The sequence below is a fragment of the Ahaetulla prasina genome, chromosome 11, assembly GCF_028640845.1.
Source record: "Ahaetulla prasina isolate Xishuangbanna chromosome 11, ASM2864084v1, whole genome shotgun sequence".
Lineage (NCBI taxonomy): Eukaryota > Metazoa > Chordata > Lepidosauria > Squamata > Colubridae > Ahaetulla > Ahaetulla prasina.
This window is the reverse complement of record NC_080549.1, coordinates 21,128,400-21,156,213: the sequence shown is the minus strand read 5'-3', so window position 1 is coordinate 21,156,213 and position 27,814 is coordinate 21,128,400. Positions and strand designations below refer to the sequence as shown.

At 41.2% G+C, this 27,814-nt stretch overlaps 1 protein-coding gene and 1 long non-coding RNA gene across 3 annotated transcripts in view; one reads left to right on the top strand and one right to left on the bottom strand.

The window, feature by feature from the left end:
• Nucleotides 1-27,814, top strand: part of COL4A6 (collagen type IV alpha 6 chain) — a 199,797-nt gene that overhangs the window by 10,970 nt on the left and 161,013 nt on the right. The gene's annotated exons all lie outside the window — the stretch shown is intronic.
• LOC131204912 (uncharacterized) lies at nt 1,551-14,603 on the bottom strand. The gene is made up of 3 exons (XR_009156673.1): nt 14,513-14,603; nt 11,382-11,515; nt 1,551-2,723 (listed from the first exon to the last, which is right to left on the bottom strand). It is a non-coding gene; the product is annotated as an uncharacterized LOC131204912 (long non-coding RNA).

Below are 27,814 nucleotides of genomic sequence, written 5' to 3'. Positions count from 1 at the left end.
AGAAGATTAACAACACAATTCTATTCATGTTTACTCAGACAAAGTGTCATTGACTTGAGGAATTTTGTATGTTTTACTTAAATGTAAGAGTAACTTTAGGTATCCCTAATTTTCGGGCAAATCGGAAGGAGTCTGATAGCCCCTTTACCAACTGATATGATTTATGAAGAGGCAGTCCTGCGCTGCAGTTCAAGAACAGTTTTTAATAAAATTAAAATGTATACAGCACTGCATTTTAGTAGTACATTGAACGTACTACATTAATAAGTCTTTTTTTAAATTTGCATTTATATCCCGCCCTTCTCCGAAGACTCAGGGCGGCTTACACAGTGTTAAGCAATAGTCTTCATCCATTTGTATATTATATACAAAGTCAACTTTTATTGCCCCCAACAATCTGGGTCCTCATTTTACCTACCTTATAAAGGATGGAAGGCTAAGTCAACCTTGGGCCTGGTGGGGCTTGAACCTGCAGTAATTGTAAGCAGCTGCTGTTAATAACAGACTGTCTTACCAGTCTGAGCCACATTCAAATTTATTTTATTAAATCAGTATAAATTGTCAGTTGGAAAAGGAGCTATAGGACTTGTCCTGATTTTTGGCTGCTCGAAATTAATGCTACATTCTTCCTACAGTAATTTTGATGAGGCAATTAAAAAGTGCTTAATGGTGCCTGAATTAGACCCGGGTTTCAGAAGAGAGTGGACAGCCGTTTGTCTGGAATGGCATAAGGTTTCCTGCTTGAGGAGGGAGTTGGACCTCCAAGGTCCTTTCCAACTCTGTTATTTTCTTCTTAAAATCCTACTAGCATTTTTATATTCTGCATTGGTGTCAGCTGCTGAACTCTAATAGAGATAATCTGAGTGAGCAGAATCAGTTTCCAGAAAAAACATGAATGAAGTTAATAAAAAGACGGACTAGGGATGACATGATAGCAGTGTTCCAATATCTCAGGGGTTGCCACAAATAAGAGGGAGTCATCCTAATCTTCAAAGGACCTAAAGGCAGGACAAGAAACAAAGGGTGGAAACTAATAAAAGAGAGAAGCAATCTAGAACTAAGGAGAAATTTTCTGACAATGAGAACAATTATTCGATGGAATGAGTTGCCTCTAGAAACTGGGGGTGCTCCAACCCTGGAGGTTTTCAAAAAGAGATTCATTTGTCTGAATAGAATAGAATAGAATAGAATAGAATAGAATAGAATAGAATAGAATAGAATAGAATAGAATAGAAATGATGTAGGGTTTCCTGCCTGAGCAGAGGATTGGACTGGAAAACCTCCAACTCTGTTATTCTGAAGTAGGAATACAAGAGTGTAGAAGCAGAATTTAATAATCTTTTGTAAAACCATTCACTTAATAAAATGAGAAGGTATTCCGTTTTTAATTTGTTTAAATATGTTTCACAGCTTCTAGTTCCCTGTGCTCAGTTACAAGACCAGTGACTTGCTCTGCAACAGTTGTCTTTCAGCAAGCAATAAATTAGCATTAGTAAGCTGATGGAGACCTCTGCATCACAAGTTTTGGTCTCTAATAATGAGAACCTCTAATTATAGGCGGCGTTTTGAAAACTATAAATAATATACAATTGAGTTCAATAGATGGAGAGTAATAGAAAATCTCATAAGACCATCTTTCACATCAGATGATTTTATTTATTCACTGATCTGCAGGTGACATTCCCAGGTCTTCGATTTGCAACCACAATGGAGCCAAATATTTCTGCTGCTAAGTGAGACATTTGAATTTTGCCCCATTTTATGACCTTTCTTGCCACATTTGTTAAGTGAATCACAGGCTTTCCCATTGACTTTGCTTGTCAGAAGGGGATGACATGACATTACATCATAAATAGGAGTCAGTTGGCAAGTGTCTGAATTGTGATCACATAACCACATGCAGGCTGCAATGGTCATAAGTATGAAAAGTAGCCATAAGTCATTTTTTTCAGTTCTGTTATACCTTCGAACAGTCATTAAATGAACTGTTGAAAGTTGAGGACTACCTGTATTTGTGGCATAACAAAGCCTTATTTTTTTTCCTCTGAAAGCTCAAAGCAATTTCAACTGGACTAGATTTTAAATTTGAATTGGTTTTAATGGGGATTTTATTATTTTTATTATCATTTTAATTATTCGGCCAATTATAATAAGTTTTTTAATGGATGTTTTATTTGTATTTATATGTATATTTTTTATCTGGTTGTGAACCGCCCTGAGTCCCTAGGGAGATAGGGCGGTATAAAAATATGAAAAATAAATAATAAATAAAATAAAATCCTCCCACAATTTTACCTTCCCAGGAATGATCTTGAGAAGGTTGAGCTGAGGGTGAGGGAGTCATCCAGGATCACCCAAGAGCCAACCGTTCTTCCCTAGTCTATGTTTCTTACTGTAATTCATTATTGCATTGCCTGTTCATTTCAATACGGACCAAGATTGTTACTCAATTCCAGTCTGAAATCCACAAAGCCCCTGTTCATTCTGCAATTTATCCCTAAGGTCAAACCGGATGGAAAGCGTTTCATGCTAATTAAGTTATTTATCTTTGCAATAAAGAAGCAAGCATCCTTTATCTTCTAACCCTCTTAGACTCTGTACAGTTCCTGGGAACTTGGACATCAGTGGTGGAGTGGAATTAGTTAGAATATCTGTCCAAATATATATTGACCTCATCTTCGTCTTGAGGACGTGGCTCTTCCTCTTTGTCGTGTATTTTATTGCTGTGGACAAACAAACAGATAGAAATCCAGGTTCTGCTCAAAGCTACTTCAAACAGGCATCTGCCAGCTGTGCAACTCAAACCGAGGGGGTTATTTCTGAATGTTTGCATTCTATAGCCAGTTTCGGACTGTTGCTGAGAGGCTACATGTGAAGATGGATGAAAAGGCAGTTTGTGGTGGTGGTGGGGAGGTAGAGCATGAGCTTTGTCAACAAGCAGCATTTCAGCAATGTCAGGATGTCCATAGCTGTGAGATTTTTCGTGAGGCTCTTGGTTCTTGCTGAGCTTGGTTGATTTCTTGCAGACATTTCCTTACCAAACTAAGTAACATCAATGCTAGCACTGATTATTAGCACATTAACACTGATGATATTGCCTACTTTGGTAATAAAATGTCTGCAAGAAAACCACCAAGCTCAAGAGAGCACCAAGTATTCCACAGTTCATCCCTGAGCTTCAAATACTTGCCTCCATTGGTGTGTGGTTTTTATGTCTCTTATGAACAGGTGAGCTTTTGATCATGCAGCTGTGGATAACAGCTTCACTTCTGGGACACATGCATATTGGTGACCCTGCTTGCACAACATGGGTTTTGTAATGAACCTTGTTATACAAATACGCACTTGCCTAAGAGGCTAAGATGCTGAGCTTGTCAATCGAAAGGTCGGCGGTTCAGCAGTTCGAATCCCTAGGGCTGCCGTGTAACGGGGTGAGCTCCCGTTACTTGTCCCAGCTTCTGCCAACCTAGCAGTTTGAAAGCACGTAAAAAATGCAAGTAGAAAAATAGGGACCATCTTTGGTGGGAAGGTAACAGCGTTCTGTGCACCTTTGGCGTGGAGTCATGCCAGCCACATGACCACGGAGACGTCTTTGGACAGCGCTGGCTCTTTGGCTTTGAAACGGAGATGAGCACCACCCCCTAGAGTCGGGAACGACTAGCACATATGTGCGAGGGGAACCTTTACCTTTTAATAAACTAAGCTAAAAGATGTCTATAATATTTAGTTTATCCTAGGGTTTCTTTGCGATCTCAGCCAGTGGCAGCTTAAGGAATTCAGGGACTATGCAATTCTAGGAAATTGGCTTGACTGAGTAAACATGGTTGAGTAAACTGTAGGGCCAGATGGGACACAAACAAGATATGTGAATGTCTTCTATAGCAGGTGTAGTTGAAGCAGAATATGCTGTGTGTAAAAGACGCAGTTCCTAGTATACGAGGTCAACAAAGTCCAGGTTTGGTTAGAGCTAGATCAGTTTATCTTTGCCTGAAGTGTCTGCCCAAAGGATAGTAATTGGTCTGATCTACACAGAGTTTGTTCTCATCCGTAAAGTCTAGAGCAGAGGTGGGGAACTACAGCCCCTTTATGATTTGTGAATTTCAACTCATGGCTGGCTCAGGAATTCTAGGAGTTGAAGTCTATGAGTCATACAAGGGCCATAGTTCCTCACCTCTAGTCTAGAGGAATCCATGTGTGTTAGTTAAACAGTAAAGCACATGGTGACTGTACTGTTTGGTCTGTGGTGGTTTATATATAAACAGAATTTCTAACAATGTGAAATGTGGACATGCCACACAGAGGTATTGCATTCATCTGGAACAGGGACTATACACTTGTATACTCATCCCATCGTTGTTTGGCAGCAGAACCAATTTATTTTTGGTTTTGCTATGGCATAGAAAAAGGCTTTATGAAAACAGATGTGTGGTTCTGAGCTCCCTGAATATCTCACTTCCCTTCTGAAAGTAAGAAGTCATGGCCCCTCTTTTTCATTCCAACAAGTGGAAAAGATGATCTATCAAGGTTTGTTTTTAAATCCTGTGAACACAACCATCCATCTCTGAGAAGTTGTTGTTTTGAACCATTTAGTCATGTCGAAATCTTGGTGACTTTATAGGCAGGAACTCTTCATCCTAGCCTGTTGGGCACATGTTCTTTCAATTGTTGGATGTTCAACTTTGCATCAGATTTGATGTTATCAAACCAGCATTTTCTTTGCTTGCCCCTTGTTCTTCTACTAACCATTTCGATCATCATTGACTTCTCCATTAAATTTGGCATGACATGGCCAAAGTAAATTAGATGTAGTCTTACGATTTTAGCTTTTACTGATGTGTCTGCTTTTGTATGATTTAACACCTCTCTGTTAGTTACTCTGGCTGTCCATGATATATGTAGTAATTTATGCCAACCCCACTGTTCAAAGGCATCACTTCTTCTTCGATCAGACATTCTTAGTGTCCAACTCTCACACCTATGCAGTACATCATTATAGGGACAACTATTGCTCTAACTAGCATGCTTTTTGCATTTATATCAGTATCTCTGAGATGACACTGCAAAAATTTTGGATTTCCATTACAAGATCTTTGGCGGGAATGCATGGGAAGAGAGGTGAAGAATTGGGCCACCAAAGTGGATTTTGCTTTCCTTGAGTGTTCTCAAAACAGCTTTGGTAGGGAGAAAAAAAAAACACCCACTGAATGATGCTAGCTGATGGCAAATTTCCGCCCCCAATGAGTAAGTTCACACCTCATGCTGGGTTCATTCCAACTTGTTGAATAAGCCGTAAATAGGTCACACATTATGCTAAGTCAAACCCAGACAGATGGCGTGATGGCTCTGGATGGTATGTATACGTAAGGCAAAGCTTTGGCTTTGGAGACACTTCCCCAAATCATCTGAACCAAGGCTGAATTCACACACCAGGCTAAGCTGTGGTTTGTTTAACTCCGCAATTTGTTGGGTTTGCACAATGCGCTAATCCATAAACCAAGTAAATCCCTTTATGGCTTTATGGCATTTTTTGTGTACTCAGCCCAGAGTGTCTTCTCAAAGGATGGGCCCCATCATTAGATGAATTCCATTATTCTTGTCCACAGCTTTAGCTTTTGCCTGGAGCTCATTCTTGCATTTGGATCTCTTTCTCCTCTTCTGGTCCAATGAATCAGAGTAAGCCCATTTGTCCCACAATTCGGATGGGGAGGGAGCAATGGGAGTGCAAATCCACTGGAATCATCAGAAAAGAGACTTAACTGAAGTGATGGCCTGTGCTAAAATTCGGGCACTGAATGTTGCCTTTGATGTTTTCCTCCATTCCAGACATCTGAAGATCAGTCTGGAGATAGTTGGACTGCTGGTGGCATTATTCCTTGAGTCACCTCTACATTTAAGGTTGGCAAGATTGCAGTTGTAATTAATGACATATTAGACGTGGGAAGAATACAATGTCATGAAGAACACTTGCAGGAATTGGCTTTGTCTAGTCTAGTGAAAAGAAGGACAAGGAGAGACATGATAGGGTTCCAGTATTTGAGGGGCTGCCACAAAGAAGAGGGGGACAACCTATCAACCTATTTTCCCAAGCCTGAAGGTAAGGCAAGAAGCAATGAATGAAAAGTAATTAAGGAGAGAAGCAGCCTAGAGCTAAGGTGAAATTTCCTAACAATGAGAATAATTAACCAGTGGCATGGCTTGCCTTCAGAAGTTATGGGTGGTCCATCTTTTAAGAAGGGCTTGGACAGCCACTTGTTTGGAATCTTATAGGGTCTGCTGCTTGAGCAAGAGGTTGGACTAGAGGACCTCTAAGGTCCCTTCCAATTCTGTTGTAGGATTATTCTGACATCCATGGATGTATGTGTACATCAAAAAAAAAAAAAGGCATATTGCAGAAGCAGCATTGCAAAATCGATGTACATAGAAAAGAGATGGAACTTTCATCCCATCTGTTGTTTTGCCTTTTTTAATTCCTCTCCAACATAATGATGTTGCCTTCAGTGCCCCCCAGATAAGACCTGTTGAACTTGAAAATGTGTGTATGTATACATACATACAAACACACACTTTCAAGTTCAACAGTATGTGTGTGTGTGTGTGTGTGTGTGTGTGTGTGTAGGTCTTTGGTTATTCGGGTTTTCTCCCATGTAAAATTGGAAGTGCCTTGGTGACGTTTCGACGAAGTCTCATTCGTCATCTTCAGGCTTCAGCTTTGTGCTCCTAGAAGATGACGAATGAGACTTCGTCGAAACGTCGCCAAGACACTTCCAATTTTACACAGGAGAAAACCCGAACAACCAAAGACCTACATACAAACACCCGTGAAAACCTCAGAAAACATATATATATATATATACCTACATATACATATACATATATTCAACTATGTAAAAATGGCTGAAATCCAGCAATGTCAAGTCTTATAAAATTCCTACATATCAGCAATCTCATGAAGTTTGGGATAGTTCATGCCAGATCTTGCACGATTTTTAGGGCTGAGCTTGCTGAGCCCTTGTGAAATTTAGGGTATTTATTTTATTTATTTATTGCATGCCCACAATCACTAATTTATAGTTTGGTCTACCCAGTTGACTTATTCACAGAACTAACCAACCAAACTGCTTTAGAGGGCTGGAGGCTAAAACATAAGAACAGTTGCAGGAATTGGGTTCGTCTAGTCTAGTGAACAGAAGGACTAGGAGTGACATGATAGCAGTATTCCAATATTTGAGGGGCTGCCCCAAAGAAGAGTCGGTCAGCCACTGGACAGCCACTTGTCTGGAATGGTATAGGGTCTCCTGCTTGAGCAGAGGGCTGGACTAGAAGACCTCCAAGGTCCCTTCCAACTCTGTTATTCTGTTCTGCTCTTCTACTTTATGGCTTAACTCCCTGTGTAAACTGACCTGGGATGTTGAATGGAATACCCTAAATGAGTTTTGAAGCAATGTGTGAATTTGCACCAGGCTTGCTTAAAAGTCAAAAATTCAGTTGAGAGTAAGATTTCTAGGATTTTGACAGCTGTTCTTTTTGCTTTAGGAAAAGACCGCAAGCTTAAACTGCTGGGTCGTAAAACATTTAATAAAACACTAAGTGGGTGAGTCATTATGGTATAAAATTATCTGACAATCAGGGTGGAGGTTTTTTTTTTTTTTTAAGAACATAGCTTGAAGATATAGAAAAAAAGAAAGAAAAAAAAACAGCTAGCAAATCCAGCATCTATCTTAGTTTTACAACTTTGAGGATCTGACTATGTTAAAGTACCCTGTGGGTCTTAATTTATAATGTGGCATCTTTCTTTTCGTTTTTCTTTGTTTTCTTTTTCTCTGCCCTGGATGATACAAAAACAAAATCAGATTCAGTGTTTGCACAGTGAATGCTCCAGAGATTCTTAATGGAAGTTCTGAGATCAAGATAGCAGGATGCAGGATTTGGTTATGGCTAATCTAATGAAAAAAAGAACCAGGGGTGATATGATAGCAGTGTTCTAATATTTGGTGGGCTGCCATAAAAAAGAGGGAGTCAACCTATTGTGCAAAGCATCTGAAGGCAAGACTAGAAACAATGGATGGAAACTAATCAAGGAGAAAAGCAACTTGGAATTAAGAAGAAATTTCCTAACAGTGACAACAATCAAACCAGTGCAATGGCTTGCCTTCAGAAGTTGTGGGTGCTCTATCATTAGAAGCTTTCAGGAAGAGACTGGACAGCCACTTGTCTAAAATGGTATACGGTCTCCTGCTTGAGCAGGGGGTTGGACTAGAAGACCTCCAAGATCCCTTCCAACTCTACTCTGAATTGAATCAACAGATCCAACTGAAAGGTCTTCAGTTCAAGAATAGCATTCTATAATCGTCGAGCATCAGATCACATGAAATTTCTACTGTTGTGAGCTAGAGTTAAAATCTTGTGTTCATGCACTTTTTCATGCGTTTTGACTTTGCCATGCCATGAAGGCGGAAGGGAAAAGTGTTCTTTTGGCTGCAGAAATTTTATTTAATTTATAGGTTTCACAATCTTCCCCTTAAGTTTGTGGCTCTGGGTAGGGTACAGTGGATTAAAAAGGAAAGCAAGTCAGAGAAGAGAGCAATTTAAACAACTTGCAACACACGAACCTCCTTGATGCCACAAAGCAAATATCTCAAGCCAAAAGGGCATTCTTCATTACTGGCTGGGGAATTCTGGGAGTTGACGTCCATAAGTTTTAAGGTTGCCAAGATTGGACATCACCCTTCTGCAGATAGATGTTCTCCAAGGGGATGTTTCCCCAACCAGGTCCTTCAGATTCTCCACAAGTGCCCCCACATTGCTGCTGTAAGTGAATCTCTTGCTGTTGATCACACTCTTCTCTTCCTCTTTCCTTCGGAAAAGCAAATATAAGTATTTGAGGCTGGTCTTTGCAAAAGCGGAAGCCCTGCTACCAAATGTTGAAAAAGATGTCCAGCTTTTTATGTGCTGCTTGGCCATCGGGCAGTCTCAGTTTCTTCGCAGTTTACACATTTATTTTAAGAAAGAGCAGAGACAACCTTCATGCATTTTTCATCCTAATAAAGTAGTTTGCAAAGGACTGGATAAGCTGTACAAGACAAATGTAGAAATTGTACTTGGCACAGAAGTATCTAATGTTGAAGCTGATGCTGACAAAAGAGGAACTTCTATTTTTTTCTTTCCCTTTTTTTAAACAAAAGGCCATGTTTATGTAGAAGAATAGTGGTTTTAGATGGATAGGTTTAGGCTGTACTATGACACATAGGGCAGAGCAGAGAAAGCATGAATGGTGTTGATCACTCTTCTCCAACTGGTGCTTTCCAAATGTCTTGGGATGGCAATTCTGAAAATTTCCAGCATGGGAATATGTGGTTCTAATCCCAGCACATCTGGAGAATGTCCATCAGGGCAAGACAGATAATAGTCCGGCATGACAAAATAATTGGTGATGGGGAAAGGATGGAAAAAATAAAGAGATAAGAAATAATGTTGACCGTTAAGCCATGATAAAAGTACACCCAGGAGTAATCAAAACAATGCCGTTTAGTGTCCTGTGATTGAATCCAGAGCTGCCAGTTGAATGGATATTTAAGTTTTTGCAAAAACAGCATTGGTGTTCTGAAAAAAAAATAATCAGAGGCCTTCAGGATCAGTTGGACTCATCCAGGATTGCCTGCAGCTCTTTCAAATGTTGCCATCACATTGCAGTTTTTAATAGACAGGCATGACAAAACAATTGAGAATCAAATGATCGTATTATCTGAATTTAATTAATTTGTTTGGAATTATATTCAGATTTAGTTTTGGTCTGACTGTTCAACCACCACTAGCAGCAGCAAATTTATTTAGAAGACTTGACAATAACTGCAGCCGCTTCTCTTAATTGTGTTGGAATTTCTTCCTACAATACTAACCTGTGCAAGTTGGATGGATACTTTTATCTCCTCCATTTCAGCCAGGAGCCAAACTGCTTGTGTGTTCAACAGAGGATCAGGCAAGAGAATGAATTATCATTGCAAAGGAGATATTAGAACCCGATTAATTAATGCTTACACCAATTCTTCCACTCTCGCTGAGGGCATTTTTCGTGTTTGTTTGTTTTTGTTCCATTCAAACTTTCCAAGATCTTCCTGCGGCAGAGTTCCCAGATCTCATTGCAATCATGATAAAAACAGCAGCTGCATTTGCTCATTTCATAACTGGACTGGTTTTGTATTCCCCTTCTACACTCCCCCAATGAATTTGGCAAAAAAGCCATTATCTGTAACAGATTTGGGATTAGATAATGGAAGAAAATGTCTCCAATATTATCCAAATTGACTCCTGTTATTAACCAGATGGATCGTCCTTTCATTTTTCAAAACTTTTCCTTGTTCCCCTAAAGGTAAAGAAGTTCCATCAAGCCTTTAATTTTTTTTTCTGGACAACTTTCTAGCATCTGGAGTCAACTATCTTTGAAGGGATACCAAAGGGACACGGTGGCTCAGTGGCCAAGACGCTGAGTTTGTCGATCAAAAGGTTGGCAGTTCAGCGGTTTGAATCCCTAGTGCTGCATAACGGGGTGAGCTCTCATTACTTGTCCCAGCTTCTGCCAACCTAGCAGTTCGAAAGCACGTAAAAATGCAAGTAGAAAAATAGGGACCAACTTTGGTGGGAAGGTAACAGCATTCTGTGTGCCTTTGGTGTTGAGTCATGCCGGCCACATGACCACAGAGACGTCTTCAGACAGCACTGGCTCTTCGGCTTTGAAATGGAGATGAGCACTGCCCCCTAGAGTTGGGAATGATTAGCACATATGTGCATGGGAACCTTTATCTTTACCTCTGAAGGAGCAGTGTGGTGGAATGTAGTGTGGATTCCCAGAAGAAAATTCCCAGTTTGGAAGAAGGTCAAGACAGCTCCTCCCTAGAAGTTCTCAGAATTCATTGATTCAAATAGTTTGCTTTGGTTTGGCCATATTTAGGTGAGGAACAATAAGGGAAACTATTTAGAAGTAACTCTGCATGTGTTTGTCTATCATCCAGGTATGATTGTCCGAAAGATGCTTTTCAAGAGGCAGCTGGACTTCCTTGGTTTTTTTCTTTGAAAATGTTTTGCTTCTCACCCAAGAAGATGAAGAACTCATCCAAGAACTCAAGAAGCATGAAAAGTGAAATGTTTTTAAAGTAAAAAAACAAACAAGAAAGTCCAGTTGCCCTTTGAAGCACCTTTGGGATGATCTGCACATCCGTCTTGGTTTTGGGAGCCAAGGAGGGACTAGAACTCATGGTTTCCTGATTTCTAGCCTGGTGCCTTAACCGGTAGACCAAACAGGCTCTCTGGTATTTTATCTTCAGTATGTCTATTCAGGAGCCTATACTTTTCATTTATTTTCCATCTCAAATGGCAGGAAACATTACCTTCAGATTTCAGTAGTCAAGGTCAGAAAAGACTTCCTGGACCAAAAAATCACTTTGGATTCATCTCTTTCGCCCACCCCCAGCATCTCACAGGGCTGGTGTGGATAGGACAAAGGAGGATTTTTTTTGATCTCCTACAAAAAATACAGGACACAAGTATAATAATAAGAGAAAGGAAAGTGACAGAATGAATTGCATTTAATTAAATCACATTTTTCTTTAGGTTTCAGCTGTATTTTGGGCACTGATGTCTTATATGCCAGTAACGGCAGCCCGGAACTAAAGAGAAAGCAACCTAGAACAAATTTCCTGACAGTTAGAACAATTAATCAGTGGAACGACTTGCCTCCAGAAATTGTGGGTGCTCCAACAGTGGAAGTTTTTAAGAAGAGATTGAACAACCCTTTGTATGAAATGATATAGGGCAGTGGTGGCTAATTCTTTTGCCGTCGCGTGTCAAAAGCAGGGGGAGCACAGGGGGGGTCGCATGCACTTGTGCCCACACCTATAATTCAATGCGCCCTGCCCCCCTGCGCATGTGCGTGCAACACCCCCCCCCCGTGTGACTCCCGCTTTTGGCATGCAATGATATGATGGGCCCCGGTAGGCCTGTTTTTCGCTGTCCCCAGGCTCCAGGGGCTTTCTAGGAGCCTGGGGAGGGTGAAAACGGCTTTCCCCACTCCCCCCGGAGGCCCTCCAGAGGCCAGAAACAGCCCGGTTCCTGACTTCCAGTGGGCCCAGAAGGCCAAAAATCAGCTGGCTGGATATGGCTCCACGTGTCATCTGTGGCACACATGCCATAGGTTCACCATCACGGATATAGGATTTCCTGCATGAGCAGGAGATTAGATTAGAAGACCTGCAAGGTCCCTTCCAATTCTGTTATTCTGTTAATGTAGACCATGATCCTAAAGAATCAATCTCTGAGCTAGGATGATTCAGGCTAACTCAGTAATAATAATATAATAATAATAATAATAATAATAATAATAATAATAATAATAATAATAATAATAATAATATAATAATAATAATAATAATAATAATGTTTTAATTTGTATACCGCCCTTCTCCCGAAGGACTAAGGGCGGTGAACAGGCAGATAAAATACAAACATACACAATAATTAAAACAACCCTTAAAAAACTGATTTAAGCTTGCTCGAAAATTTAAAATAACAATACACCCCATAAAATTTCCAAAATTTAAAACCCATCAAATTCAATTAAAATTTAAAGGTAAAATCAAGCTAGTCCAGCCATACGAAATAAATAGGTTTTAAGTTCGCGGCGAAAGGTCCTAAGGTCAAGGTAGTTGTCGAAGCCCAAGGGGAAGTTCGTTCCACAGGGTCGGAGCCCCCACAGAGAAGGCCCTCCCCCTGGGGGCCGCCAGTTGACACTGTTTGGCTGACGGCACCCTGAGGAGTCCCTCTCTGTGGGAACGCACCGGACGCTGGGAGATAGAGGCCGGCAGTAGACGGTCCCATAGGTAGCCCGGTCCTAAGCCATGGAGCGCTTTAAAGGTGGTAACCAATACCTTGAAGCGCACCCGGAAAGCAACAGGTAGCCAGTGCAGTCTGCGCAGGATAGGTGTTACGTGGGAGCTTCGAACCGCTCCCTCAATAACTCGCGCAGCCGCATTCTGGACTAACTGAAGTCTCCGGGTGCTCTTCAAGGGGAGCCCCATGTAGAGAGCATTGCAGTAGTCCAGGCGAGAAGTAACGAGAGCATGTAGCAGTAGTAGACTATTCCAAATGTTCCCAAAACTATGGGGAAATTATAGCTCCTTATCTGCCAAAGGTGTAAGGTTGAACCTCAAAAGAACTCCTACACTAAAAATCCCACCAATGCGATGTGGGACAAGTCTCGCACTGACTAAGGTCGCTTGACCCCAGGTACTCGCTAATAAACTTGCCTCTTCAATCCTTCCAAAAAGTCTTGCATGTTTCATAAAAGAGATTCCACAAACCAAGCCATTTTTCTCCTTTTCATGCCTGGGTGGTGAGATCATTTTCAAGTGGGGAAGGTGGGAGGCGATGGTGGGGGGGACACAAGTTTCAGGTTGAAATTCCACTGGCGAAGGAATGTAAATGGAGGGACAAGTGTGGGCTCGCTCTCTGAAATATTTGGTAACTGGGCCTATGAAGACTCTTCTAACTTCATGGAAGAATTGGAGCTCCACCTCACTTTAATCATCGACATGTTTTGCAAGGTAGAAGGTGTTCACACGTGCTTCTCTCTAGAACAGTAGGTTTACTTAATCTTCTGTTCAGATCACGATATACATGTGTGTCTGTGTGTTTTCTATGGATTGCTTTCAAATCCAGAACTGGCGTTTTTTATTGTTTTTTATTGAATGAATGCAGAAAAGCTCTATATTTAATTATTTTTTGATAGTGCTCCTAAGTCTAGGTTCTCCTATCTTTTGAGGCAACCCTTTTTAACTCTCCTTCCAACTGAACTTTATGTGAATTGTGAGGCATTTAGCTAAATATAGATAAGTAACTTTGTCATGCAGTGAAACGGTGCGAGGAGCATAGGAGGCAAGCTTTAACTTGTAACTTCGGGAAGTTCTTTTTTAAAAATGGATGCTCTGTCGAAGAAATAGAAATTACAGACAATTTGCTCTGAATAACAAAGTTTATGAGCTGCCTCCAATTGCCTCTCTCCCAATGGAACTGTTTGATCCAGAGAGTTAATTTCCTTCAAAGTAAGAAGAGAGCTGACTTTTATATTAACCAAGTTCATACATGAATAGAATGGAATGGAATAGGAATAGGAAAAATAGGAATAGGAATAGAATGAGAAATAGAGAAATAGGAAGAGAACCGAACAGAACAGAGTAGACTAGAACAGAATAGAATAGAAAGAGAAATAGGAACAGAACAGAACATAATTCTTTATTGGCCAAGTGTGATTGGACAAACAAGGAATTTGTCTCCGGTGAAGAAGTTTACAGTGTTCACACATATGACAACAAACTGATAGGTCATAGATCAGTGGGGGGGAGAGGTTTACTGGTTCAGACCAGTTCAGGTGAATCGTTAGCTCTGACTTTCAGCCGTGAGCGAACTGGTTCTCTCATTCTTTGAAGTGGGCCCACCCGTCCGCCCGCCCCTGCGTTATACTCACCTATATGTCTGCTTCCAAAGCCCAGCTGATCGGGGCGGCAGAGTGGATTGCCGCTCCTCAGCTGTTTTCCTTGCTCTCAGCAACGTGGAGGTTCAATTTTCTGCAAATTGCACACGCGCGCGCAGCAAACTGGTTGTTAAACCAGTAGGATCCCACCCCTGTCATAGATCATAAATCATAATTACAATCATTAAAATTACAGGTAGTTCTCGACTTATGACCACAGCTGGGATCAGAATCCCCATTGCTAAGGAAGGCACTTGTGAAGTGAGTCATGTCTGAGTTTAGTGCCTTTTCCCCCACAGTTAAGTGAATCCCTACAGTTGTTAAATGAATCATGTGGTCATTATATGAATTTGGCTTTCCCCATGGACTTGTTGGAAGCCATCTAGGAAAGGGATGGAACCCCAGAATGCTGCAATCCTCATCAATACATGTTTGTTGCCAAGCGCCTGAATTTGATTGTGGGGATGCTGCCATGGTCATAACTGCAAGGACCGGTCATAAGTCCCTGTTTTTTAGTGCCAATGTAACTTCAAATGGTCACTAAACAAATGGTTGTAAGCCAAGAATCATCTTTACTAAGTCACGATTTGTTCAACAAGCCATAATTAGATGCACTAGCTCAACACACATAGACTGTGGCTTGCAAGCAAGGTTCATACAATACTCAAAGCCGGCTTCAAATAAACCATGTCCTGACTTAGCACAATGCTTGTCTCAGGCATAATCTGCTATTTGATTGTTCTAATGGAAGATGCAAAGGTTGCATTAAAAATTGTTACATTTGGTACATGAGATTTACTAATAACAATTTCTTTATAATCTGGACCAGGTCTGTCAAACTCCTGGCCCGTGGGGCGGATGTGTCATGTGCTGGCGATGCCCACATCCGGTTTAGCGAATGGGAAAAAAGTCCTGATATGTCACGTGATGTCACCATGACAATGTGAGTTTGACATCCCTGATCTAGACCATTCAGATTTAAAGTCTCTGCAAGAAATCACATCAGATTTTTGGAAAAGCTCTTTGAGCCTTCTTCAGCCAGCTTCCTAGGTCTGAGAGTGAGAGAAAAATACTTTTAAAAAGACAATGAGGAAGAAAGCACTTTCTTCATTTCAAAATTTTACGCAGAGTTTCTTTTAGATTTTTTCTTTCTTTCTCTGAATTCCAAGATAAAGGCATTCCTTTCCCAATACACTTCAAATTTGCTTCTAGGCAACTTTTCAGTGTGTGTGTAAACTGAGGTGATCTCTGTAGTTAAGCATTTGGTTGGGGACATCTGTCCGAAGTAGGTATTTATGCATGGTTATTTAAATTTGCAGAAGAATATTTTAAAAAGCCAGGATCTTCTTTTTTTAAAAAAATGGTTCTTAGCATTAGTTGTGCAGTTGGATACACAAGGAGAAAGTGTGTTCAAATAGTATTCGACTTACAACAGTTCATCTAATGACCAATTGAAGTTACAACAGCCCTGAAAAAAGTGACTTGTGACCATTTTTCACACTTACGACCGTTCAGCATGCCCATGGTCATGTGATCAAAATCCAGACTTCACTTAACAACCATGTTACTAATTTAACAACTGCAGTGATTCGTTTAAGAACTGAGGCATGAAAGGTCATAAAATAGGGGGAAATTCACTTAACAACTATCTCCCTTAGCAACAGAAGTTTTGGGCCGTATTGTGGTCACATTGACGACTTACCTGTAGTGAATTTAGCAGATTGGAATGTTTAGTTTCTTAGAATCTACCAACTTTCACTTTCAGAAAGCTGAGAAAACATGGTGCAAAAAAGGATGTGTAACTCACTGAACGAATTTTAAACTGTAACAATGTCAGGTTAGGATCTCCGAAGTCCAGGCTGTTAACCATAAAAGGCAAACCAGCACCAGGCACGGCAATTGGTCACGGCCCTTGAATAAGCAAACATTCCTCCTGCTCATGAATCAAGCCTAGCTTAATTTTTGCCTCTTTTAAGAATTATTTGTCATTTGATGTCTCGGGAGGCCAAACAAGGAAGGGTATTGCAATAAAAGGAAGGGGAGGTGAAACCTAATGCCAGGCAAGAAAATATGTGTGAAACAGATCAACCTGCAGCAAAATATTATATGAAAGATTTAACACTTGTTGAAGCTTCAGCCAGCTGTCTTGTCAAGTACATCCAAATGTTTGAAATAAATAAAAAATGGCATATCACTTGCCTGTCCCACTGGCACTCAACACCCCATGTCTGGAAAGCAATTTTAGGGGCTGATTCCCCCCACCCACCCACCCAAGGCTGACTGGTTTTATGGAATTAAATAAATTTATTTAGCAGTGGTACCCAATCTCTGGGACAGCATTCCTATAGCTGAATTTCAGCACTGCTATATTCTAGTCCATTCCTTACTCACAAAATAAGCCACTCCTGAATAAATCTAGGTTTTTTGACAGTCAAAATTTTTTTTAGCCTTCTTTAGCCTTGTTTTACATTTCCAAATCCCCAAGAGAGGGTTTATATGATCATTTCCTCCTCGCTTTCTTTAGGGGTTTTGTATTCAATCATGTTAGCATCCTCCGCTCATGTTTGCTCTTGGAGAGAGTGACAGTTTGGGAAAATACACACATAGTTAGCAAAGCATGATAGCATCGTTAAAGCTACACAAATCTGCTGGGGTTTGCAGGATGTAGAATAATTCCAGTCATGTCTCTGGAAGAAGGGAAGTTTTGTGAAGGTTAAGATGACCTGAAATTACAAGGAACATAGTCTGGCTGTGATGGAGATGGATTTGAGCATGGTCTCCAGAGAGATTTCTGATGAAGATGAAGTTCCTCACTTCTGCTCTCCTTTTCCCTTTGAGAGAGAAGGGAGCATGGTCCACTCCCAGTCTGTTCAGCCCGCTGGGACCCTTGTGGGTAGATCTGTTCAAGGAAGCAGCTGTTGACCTCTTTTTGGGACTTTGGAGAGGATCCCAAGGCAAGGGTGAGGAGCAAGCAGATTGATAGGATCAGCATTGTTGGATGATTCTCTTGGCTCAGTCCAAAGAAGGCAGAATGGACATGCTCAAGAGGAAATTGACTCTGCAGAGTGAAAGAAACTGGCATTTTGCAGATAAAACAGGGTACGGTGCTTGGGGAAGAAATGACCCAAGTTGGCAACTTGGCAGGTTGTGTCATCACATTCCTAGAAAAGTGTGACACATGTTCTAATGGGATTAAAAATCACTTCCTGGTTTTCTTCACATCCATGCCTTTCTTAGCTCAAATATTTATTCAGTGTATTATGGGGTGTTTTTTTTTAAAGTGTCTACGTGGTTCATCTTTTACAGTGTGTAATGACTAATTAACAAGAATGTGCAGATACCAGGAGAAGGGGTTCTGTCTTGTCGAAAGTGCTTCCTTTTGTGCTGAAGAGGGTTGGTGATCCCGTCTCAAATAAATGATGACAATGATGATTTCATTTAATTTATTACATTATAGCCACCCAAAAACATGGCTGTTTACTAAATAAAATACTCATTAAAAATAGACAAAACAAACAATCTGGGCTATTAAAATATGACAGAATAATAGAGTTGGAACCTTTGATGTCTTCTAATCCAACCCCCCTGGTCAAGCAAGGGACCATATACCATTCCCATGGTTGTCCAATCTCTTTCTGAAAACCTCCAGTGATGAAGCACCCACAACTTCTGGAGGCAAGGACCAGTGGTGGGATTCAAGTAATTTAACAACCGGTTCTCCCGAAGTGGTGCGAACTGGCTAAATCCAACCATTGGCAAGGATTGGTTAATTGTTCTAACTGTCGGGAATTTCTGCTTAATTCAAAGTTGAATTTCTCCTTGATAAGTTTCCATCCATTACTTCTGGTCCTGCCCTCGGGTGCTTTGACAAATAGGTTGGTCCACTCTTCTTTGTGGCAGCCCTTCAAATATTAAGGTAAAGGTAAAGGTAAAGGTAAAGGTAAAGGTAAAGGTAAAGGTAAAGGTAAAGGTAAAGGTAAAGGTAAAGGTAAAGGTTCGCCTGACACATATGTGCTAGTCATTCCTGACTCTAGGGGGCGGTGCTCATCTCCGTTTCAAAGCCGAAGAACCAGCGCTGTCGGAAGACATCTCCGTGGTCATGTGGCCAGCATGACTCAACACCAAAGGCGCACGGAACACTGTTATCTTCCCACCAAAGGTGGTCCCTATTTTTCTACTTGCATTTTTGATTATAAAAAAGTTTTTATTGGTCAAAAAAAATTTATGCAAATACATATCAGGTATGGTAAATTTTCATTTTTCTTATACATGATAAGAATTTTACTCAAAATTTTAAACACATACAACAGCCATATGGCAAGCAGGTGATACGAAGTAGCTAAGTTTCAATCTTACACAATAAGGAAGGGTCAAGAATAATCAGAATATCATACGAAAGAGAATAAGGAAAACCAACACAATACCAAATATCTTTGTCACTTCCTAGTTTTGGATCTCAGAACTCTGGGTTCAGCCTGACCCAACTCCAGGGCCGCAACAGCGGCAGCCGCCTCCGCCCCATGGTCTATAACCTCCCCTTCTTCAATTCCTGGGTCATCTAAATCCAGGAGGGCTTTGTGTTCCTCCACGTAGGCCGCAGCCTCCGCAATTGTACTAATTTTTTCGTAATGCCCTCCCGGAAAATCATCAATCCCTCTGGCATCAGCCATCTGAAGCCCACTCCTTCTGGTACAATTTGCTTGATAAAAGTAATATTTCTTTCTCATTTCACGTACCTGTCTGGGAATCTGCCTCAGAATGGCTATCTCCTGCCCCTATAAGTCAGTGCCCCACTCCTATGTTTTCTAAGAATTTCATCTCTCGTCTCTCTTTTCACAAATTTGACATGAACCTCTCTAGGAACTGCATGCGTGCGTGCATATTGTGAGTTTGACATCCTGATCTAGACCATTCAGATTTAAAGTCTCTGCAAGAAATCACATCAGATTTTTGGAAAAGCTCTTTGAGCCTTCTTCAGCCAGCTTCCTAGGTCTGAGAGTGAGAGAAAAATACTTTTAAAAAGACAATGAGGAAGAAAGCACTTTCTTCATTTCAAAATTTTACGCAGAGTTTCTTTTAGATTTTTTCTTTCTTTCTCTGAATTCCAAGATAAAGGCATTCCTTTCCCAATACACTTCAAATTTGCTTCTAGGCAACTTTTCAGTGTGTGTGTAAACTGAGGTGATCTCTGTAGTTAAGCATTTGGTTGGGGACATCTGTCCGAAGTAGGTATTTATGCATGGTTATTTAAATTTGCAGAAGAATATTTTAAAAAGCCAGGATCTTCTTTTTTTAAAAAAATGGTTCTTAGCATTAGTTGTGCAGTTGGATACACAAGGAGAAAGTGTGTTCAAATAGTATTCGACTTACAACAGTTCATTTAATGACCACTTGAAGTTACAACAGCCCTGAAAAAAGTGACTTGTGACCATTTTTCACACTTACGACCGTTCAGCATGCCCATGGTCATGTGATCAAAATCCAGACTTCACTTAACAACCATGTTACTAATTTAACAACTGCAGTGATTCGTTTAAGAACTGAGGCATGAAAGGTCATAAAATAGGGGGAAATTCACTTAACAACTATCTCCCTTAGCAACAGAAGTTTTGGGCCGTATTGTGGTCACATTGACGACTTACCTGTAGTGAATTTAGCAGATTGGAATGTTTAGTTTCTTAGAATCTACCAACTTTCACTTTCAGAAAGCTGAGAAAACATGGTGCAAAAAAGGATGTGTAACTCACTGAACAAATTTTAAACTGTAACAATGTCAGGTTAGGATCTCCGAAGTCCAGGCTGTTAACCATAAAAGGCAAACCAGCACCAGGCACGGCAATTGGTCACGGCCCTTGAATAAGCAAACATTCCTCCTGCTCATGAATCAAGCCTAGCTTAATTTTTGCCTCTTTTAAGAATTATTTGTCATTTGATGTCTCGGGAGGCCAAACAAGGAAGGGTATTGCAATAAAAGGAAGAGGAGGTGAAACCTAATGCCAGGCAAGAAAATATGTGTGAAACAGATCAACCTGCAGCAAAATATTATATGAAAGATTTAACACTTGTTGAAGCTTCAGCCAGCTGTCTTGTCAAGTACATCCAAATGTTTGAAATAAATAAAAAATGGCATATCACTTGCCTGTCCCACTGGCACTCAACACCCCATGTCTGGAAAGCAATTTTAGGGGCTGATTCCCCCCCCCCCACCCAAGGCTGACTGGTTTTATGGAATTAAATAAATTTATTTAGCAGTGGTACCCAATCTCTGGGACAGCATTCCTATAGCTGAATTTCAGCACTGCTATATTCTAGTCCATTCCTTACTCACAAAATAAGCCACTCCTGAATAAATCTAGGTTTTTTGACAGTCAAAATTTTTTTTAGCCTTCTTTAGCCTTGTTTTACATTTCCAAATCCCCAAGAGAGGGTTTATATGATCATTTCCTCCTCGCTTTCTTTAGGGGTTTTGTATTCAATCATGTTAGCATCCTCCGCTCATGTTTGCTCTTGGAGAGAGTGACAGTTTGGGAAAATACACATAGTTAGCAAAGCATGATAGCATCGTTAAAGCTACACAAATCTGCTGGGGTTTGCAGGATGTAGAATAATTCCAGTCATGTCTCTGGAAGAAGGGAAGTTTTGTGAAGGTTAAGATGACCTGAAATTACAAGGAACATAGTCTGGCTGTGATGGAGATGGATTTGAGCATGGTCTCCAGAGAGATTTCTGATGAAGATGAAGTTCCTCACTTCTGCTCTCCTTTTCCCTTTGAGAGAGAAGGGAGCATGGTCCACTCCCAGTCTGTTCAGCCTGCTGGGACCCTTGTGGGTAGATCTGTTCAAGGAAGCAGCTGTTGACCTCTTTTTGGGACTTTGGAGAGGATCCCAAGGCAAGGGTGAGGAGCAAGCAGATTGATAGGATCAGCATTGTTGGATGATTCTCTTGGCTCAGTCCTAAATTTCTCCATCACCTCTTCTCCAGAGCTCCACAAAACCGGTAATCTTGTTATTTTGAGTTCTCCTCTCTCCAAAGTGATTCGTACTCCTTCCAGTCGCAGGGGAGAAAAACCCCCGCACCGGAGTACTCCACTCACATTGCCGATATCCCTTCCTTCTTCATTCCTCAATTCTTCTCCGTTCCCTGTTCACCACCAGGCTGCTGCAATTATAAATCCAAAGCCCCGGTGTCACCGAGCACAGCGGCCCAGGCGACGACCAAAATAATGGCCGCGGCCTGTGGCCTCCGAACCCCGCCGAGCCTAGGACGCGCCAGCATCGGTCCCCCCAGTCCTGTATATCGGCTGGGAGACCCCTGGCGAGCCGTCCGTGCGGCAGGTGTCCTTTTCGGAACACCTGGCCCCTAAGGGCCTCGGCGGCGGGCGGATTCGGACACTGGAGGCAGGAGAAGCCTTCCAGACGTCCGTTGCCACCGGACACCGGAAGTCGTCTCCTCTACTTGCATTTTTTATGTGCTTTCGAACTGCTAGATTGGCAGATACCGGGACAAGTAACGGGAGCTCACCCCATTACACGACACTAGGGATTCAAACCACTGAATTGCTGACCTTTCAATCGACAAGCTCAGCATCTTAGCCACTGAGCCACCCCGTCCTTATTATATTACTTTATAATATATATATATTACTTTATAATAATGTTTTCTGAAATTTTTGCGGGTGTTTGTATGTAGGTGTTTGGTTATTCAGGTTTTCTCCCATGTAAAATTGGAAGTGTCTTGGCGATGTTTCGACGAAGTCTCATTCGTCATCCTCATGCTTCAGCTTCGTGCTTCTGGGAGCAAAGGTTGAAAGTATTTAGGCAACGTTTCGATGAGCTCTCACTCATCATCTTCAGGCTGGAGTTTTTGGCTTTGTTCTTATGTGAGCAAATTTGCTTTCTTCGCTCACATAAGAACAAAGCCAAAAACTCCAGCCTGAAGTTGATGAGTGAGACCTCATCGAAACGTTGTCTAAATACTTTCAACTTTATACAGGAAAAGACCCGAACATACCAAAACCTGCGTACATATACCCATGAAAACCTATATATATATGTCTTTGGTTGTTCGGGTTTTCTCCCGTGTAAAATTGGAAGTGTCTTGGCAACGTTTCAATGAAGTCTCATTCGTCATCTTCAGGCTTCAGCTTTGTGCTTCTGGGAGCAATGTGTGATCGCAGCTGTTTCTTCCTTTTAACTGCTAGTGGGGGTTTGAACTGATTGGGTGGGAGCTTGGCTGTGCTCTGATTGGATGGGGGCTTTTTGTGCTCTGATTGGCTGGGGGTGTGTCCTGTTTGGGTGGGGGCTTGGTTGTGCTCAGTTTAGTCTGTGTTGCTGTGTTGTTGGGATTTCAGACTAAACTGAGCACAACCAAGCCCCCACCCAAACAGGACACACCCCCATCACACATTGCTCCCAGAAGCATGAAGCTGAAGCCTGAAGATGACGAATAAGACTTCGTCAAAACTTTGCCAAGACACTTCCAATTTTACACGGGAGAAAACACGAACAACCAAAGACCTACATTCAAACACCCATGAAAACCTCAGAAAACAAATACATATCTATATCTATTTCTATATCTATATATCTATCTCTATCTATCTATCTATCTATCTATCTATCTATCTATCTATCTATCTATCTATCTATCTATATAATTACTTTATATAATATATTATCACCTCAAATATTAGAAGACTGCTCTCGTATTTTTTATATAAATATAGTGGGACAATCTCCATTAAACCTAGGAGAGGGAAAATTAGGCCTGGATTAAAACTAGGCTTTAGGAGTTTTTCAGAGCCCCAGGAGAGCATCATTATATGTAAGAGAAATTCTTTTTTAATGTTTGCTCATGTATTCTTGTGGGCCCCATTCTTACATCTCTGATAGCCTTGCCATTAGAATTTGGGTTTAACAATCTGCACTCACAGGTTATCTTCCCAAATGTGTGTGTGTGTGTGTGTGCTTGTGGTTGTGTGTTGGAAGATGCTCTTGCATTCCACAAAATAAATGCATAGGAGGATTTCCTGCTCTTTCATATCAGGAAATAGACAGAAACAATTGGAAAATCTATAAATCATGATTTTATTCATTTCCCTGCAAAAAAAAGAGCCCCAGATTCTAGTCCCACCCATAAATGACGTAATCTCAATTGGGTATGGCACATTGTTGGTTTCATCCTGCCACCCTGGCTAATGTGACCTTGACTGCTCCAAAATTTGCAACCTCTGATTTCAAGGCAATGTTGTCACCTAGGCCCAAGCAGTTATTACCAGACACAATCAGTCCTAAACAAATGTATTTTATTAGAACAGCTGAGAATTACTTCATTCTCTATTTAGTCCAAATTAATTCCAAAACAAATCCTTCAGAAAAAGTTCTTCGGCCTTATCACAAACTTTTGTCTTCTTTGGCACCCTGCCAAAGCCTTTTATTGACAAAGCCCCATAAAGTTCAGAAACAAGAGACGCCGAGTAGAAACCAATGTAGCAACGTTGCTTTCCTACAAAGATCCCAAGAGCCATTGCTGCTCTTTTAAGCCTTATGGGAGGGGCCAATCATCTCCTGGCCTTACTCCCAAGTCGTCCTTTTTGCTTTAGCTGCTCTTGCCTTCTGGCAGCTCTTCGCATGTGTGCACTAGGAACAGGCTCCTCCTGTTCCTCTGCCTCTCTGCTGTTTGCCTCTGGAGGCTCCAGAGTCCATGCATTGCTCCCAGATGGCCCTGGCCCTATCTCTGCCTCCAAAGCAGAACCCCCAGCTGGGCCTTCTCCTCTCTCCAGGACTGGCCCATTGTCCTCCCCAGCCTCCTCACTGTCCAACCCCACTGCCAGTTCCACAGGCTGCTGGTGGACCACAACAGGCAACATGGTCCCACCCATCTTGTCATTTTAATCAAGTCAAGCATGATGCTTACGATTTTGCACATCTTCTGAACAGCTTCTTCAATGCATTATCCCTTCCCTCATCCAACTACCTTCACAATAGTTCCATTTTTGCACCTCAGGGAGTTCAAAGAAGCTAAGTTGGCATGTGTCAGCCCATGAGAAAAACCAAACCAGACAACCAACTCCACAGGAAGACCCGAACTTTGTTTTATTGAGATAGGCTGTAAATAATAGAATCTTGCATTTCTTATCTCTTCTTTCTTGTATCCCCAAATATCTTGTTTCCCAAATTTAAAGAATGTTTCAGCCCTCTTTGTTTAGCTAATAATTATTGACTATTCTTCTCAAGGTCCCCTCCCTTATTGTCTATAGCTAAGTTTCTCAATCCTGGCAACTTGAAGATGTATGGACTTCAACTCCCTTCAACTCCAAGAATTCTCTAGCCAGTAGGCTTGAAGAAGTTCACACAAAGACTTATCAAGGTTGAGAAACACTGGTCAACAGCCTGTCACTAGTGTATCATCTGTGGTGCAAATGTCCCAAATTATGTGGAAGTGAGAGAGTTCGAAATGGATCCACTCTCTCTATTTTCTATCAGCATATGGATGGCGAATAATGGTTAGTTGCCTGCATATCTAACTGAAGAAAAGAAAAGAGAGAAGAATGAAGAACAGCCTTCTCCAACCTGATCGCTCCCAAAAGTGAAGTTATGTAAATATGAAATACGATTCCAGGAACTGGGTATACCTAGTTTAATGAAAAGAAGGACTAGGGGTGACATGATAGCAGTGTTCCAATATCTCAGGGGCTGCCACAAAGACGAGGGGGGTCAATCTGTTCTCCAAAGCAGTGAAGGCAGGAGAAGAAGCACTGGATGGAAACTAATCAAGAAGAGAACCAAATTAGAACTAAGGCGGAATTTGCCTCCAGAATTTGTGGGTGCTCCAACACTGGAGGTTTTTAAGAAGAGATTGGACAGCCATTTGTCTGAAATGGTGTAGGATTTCCTTCCTGGAAAGGGGTTGGTCTAGAAGACCTCCAAGGTCCCTTCCAACTCTGCTATTCTATTAAAAGTGCCTGAGACTGCAATCCCCAAAATTCTTAACCGTGGGATTTACAAGCGGAAATTGCAGTTCTTACCTGAAGATCACCCAATTGGATTTGACCAGGGCTGTCAAACTCGCGGCCCGTTGGCCGGATGCGCTGGCCACGCCCACACCCAGTTTAGTGAAGGGGGAAAAAGTCACGATACATCACGTGACGCCACCATGACAATGGGAGTTTGGCACCCCTGGGATAGACACTTAATCACACAAGAAAGCAGCACAAAAGATGGAGGTTTGTTCCCCTCTCCCCCCCCCCCCAATGTTGTTTACCGGAGGAAAGAAATAGTAGTACTGTGTAACTGTATCCAGAATTTCCTGCCAAAAAAGATCAAGTTAAATGCCAGCGGCTAACTCTGTTTCCTGTATGTTTCTGGAACATTAAAAAAAAAAAACTAGCAGGGTGGACAGAGCCTAAAAAAACCACTTTGTAAACATTATTTATTAAATACATGTACAGAGTTCCTATCAAAGGGAAAAGAAAAAGATTTTATTTATGTTATTAATCCTAGCTCGTTTTTGCTAGGTTACATTCCCCCTCAAAAAAAGAATGCACTATAGGACAAGGAAAATAAACAGGTAGGAAAGAGATCCAAGACTACTTTTAAAAACACCTTTAAAAACTTTTTAAGTATCTTAATATGTCAGGAGTCCAATTTGGTCAGAAATGTTGGCTTCTTATGCTGCTACACAAAGATTGTCCCTCTGCCTCCTTTGTTAGGCCACTTCCTTCATCCAAGGGAATTCTTTTTTTTTTTAAATTTACATTTATACCCCGCCCTTCTCCGAAGACTCAGGGCGGCTTACAGTGTGTAAGGCAATAGTCTCATTCTATTTGTATATTTTTACAAAGTCAACTTATTGCCCCCCCAACAATCTGGGTCCTCATTTTACCTACCTTATAAAGGATGGAAGGCTGAGTCAACCTTGGGCCGGGCTTGAACCTGCAGTAATTGCAGGCTGCTGTGTTTTAATAACAGGCTTCTACAGCCTGACCTACCACGGCCCCCTTTTTTCAAGACGCAACTGGACTTTCTTTGTTTTTCCTTGGAGATGTTTTGCTTCTTATACAAGAAGCTTCCTCAGTTCTGACTGAATGGTGGAGAATGGAAGGATTTATACTCCGTGCAGTTATCTGGTTGTTAGCACTCTTTCTGAGAGTCATTGAGGTCTGTTGGAGGTTTATCTTTGTCCTCAGGGCCACCCGAATAGTGCAAATGGATAGGGAACCTTCCTATTTCCCTCCACACCCATTTGCACTATTCACGTGACCCCTGGTGGCCTCAGTGAATCTCAGAAGGAGTGCTAATAACCAGACGACTGCAAGGAATATAAATTCTTACATTCCCCACCATTTAGTCAGAACTGAAGAAGCTTCTTGAATGAGAAGCGAAACATCTTCAAGGAAAAAACAAAGTCCAGTTGCCTCTTGAAAAAGTACCTTTGGAACAATTATGACCTGGATGACTGAGAATCTCCATAGACAACTGAAACTTTTCTGAGTTTGTGAAGCATATTTTCCTGTAGCAAGAAGCTCTCATTCTAAGATCTGAAGAAAAAAAAAACACCCTAAGATCTAAAGTTCTGGCTTAGAGTTGATTTACATTCTGGTTGCTTGAGGTTGTGTTGACCAGTGATCCCATTACACCCTTTTAGCATCAGCAGCAGTTTGCAAAGTAACCAAAAATGGAAAACTGAAGAAATCACATCATTTGAAACTGTTAAATCTACTTTCCACCAACTGCATTCATTATACCTCTTCATATCTTTATATCTTTATAAGCCATCCTTGATTTCACCATGTCCAAACACTGCTTCATATGTTGCCTTTTGTACTTGATTTGTGCTCGGTTTATCTATAAAAATCATATACCATGGTATCCCAAGAAGAGAGAAAGTAAGCAATGGTGCCTTATAGAGCACGAGGCTCACTTTTGTTTAATAAACTAAGATAAGATACCCCAAGCACCAAGCCTTTTAAAGGTATTTTGCTACCCTGCATATTTATCCTGGGCCAAGATATTTGATCTTTCCAAGGACACACCTAAAATAAAGGGAAGATCATTCCATCATCTTGCTCTTGATTTTTAGATGGCTAGAGATGAACTTATAAAATCATCTGCTACAATGTCCTTCCTGTCGAAGACTACTTCAGCTTCAATCGCAACAATACACGAGCACACAATAGATTTAAACTTAATGTGAACCACTCTAATCTTGATTGTAGAAAATATGACTTCAGTAACAAGAGTTGTTAATGCCTGGAATGCACTACCAGACTCTGTGGTCTCTTCCCAAAATCCCCAA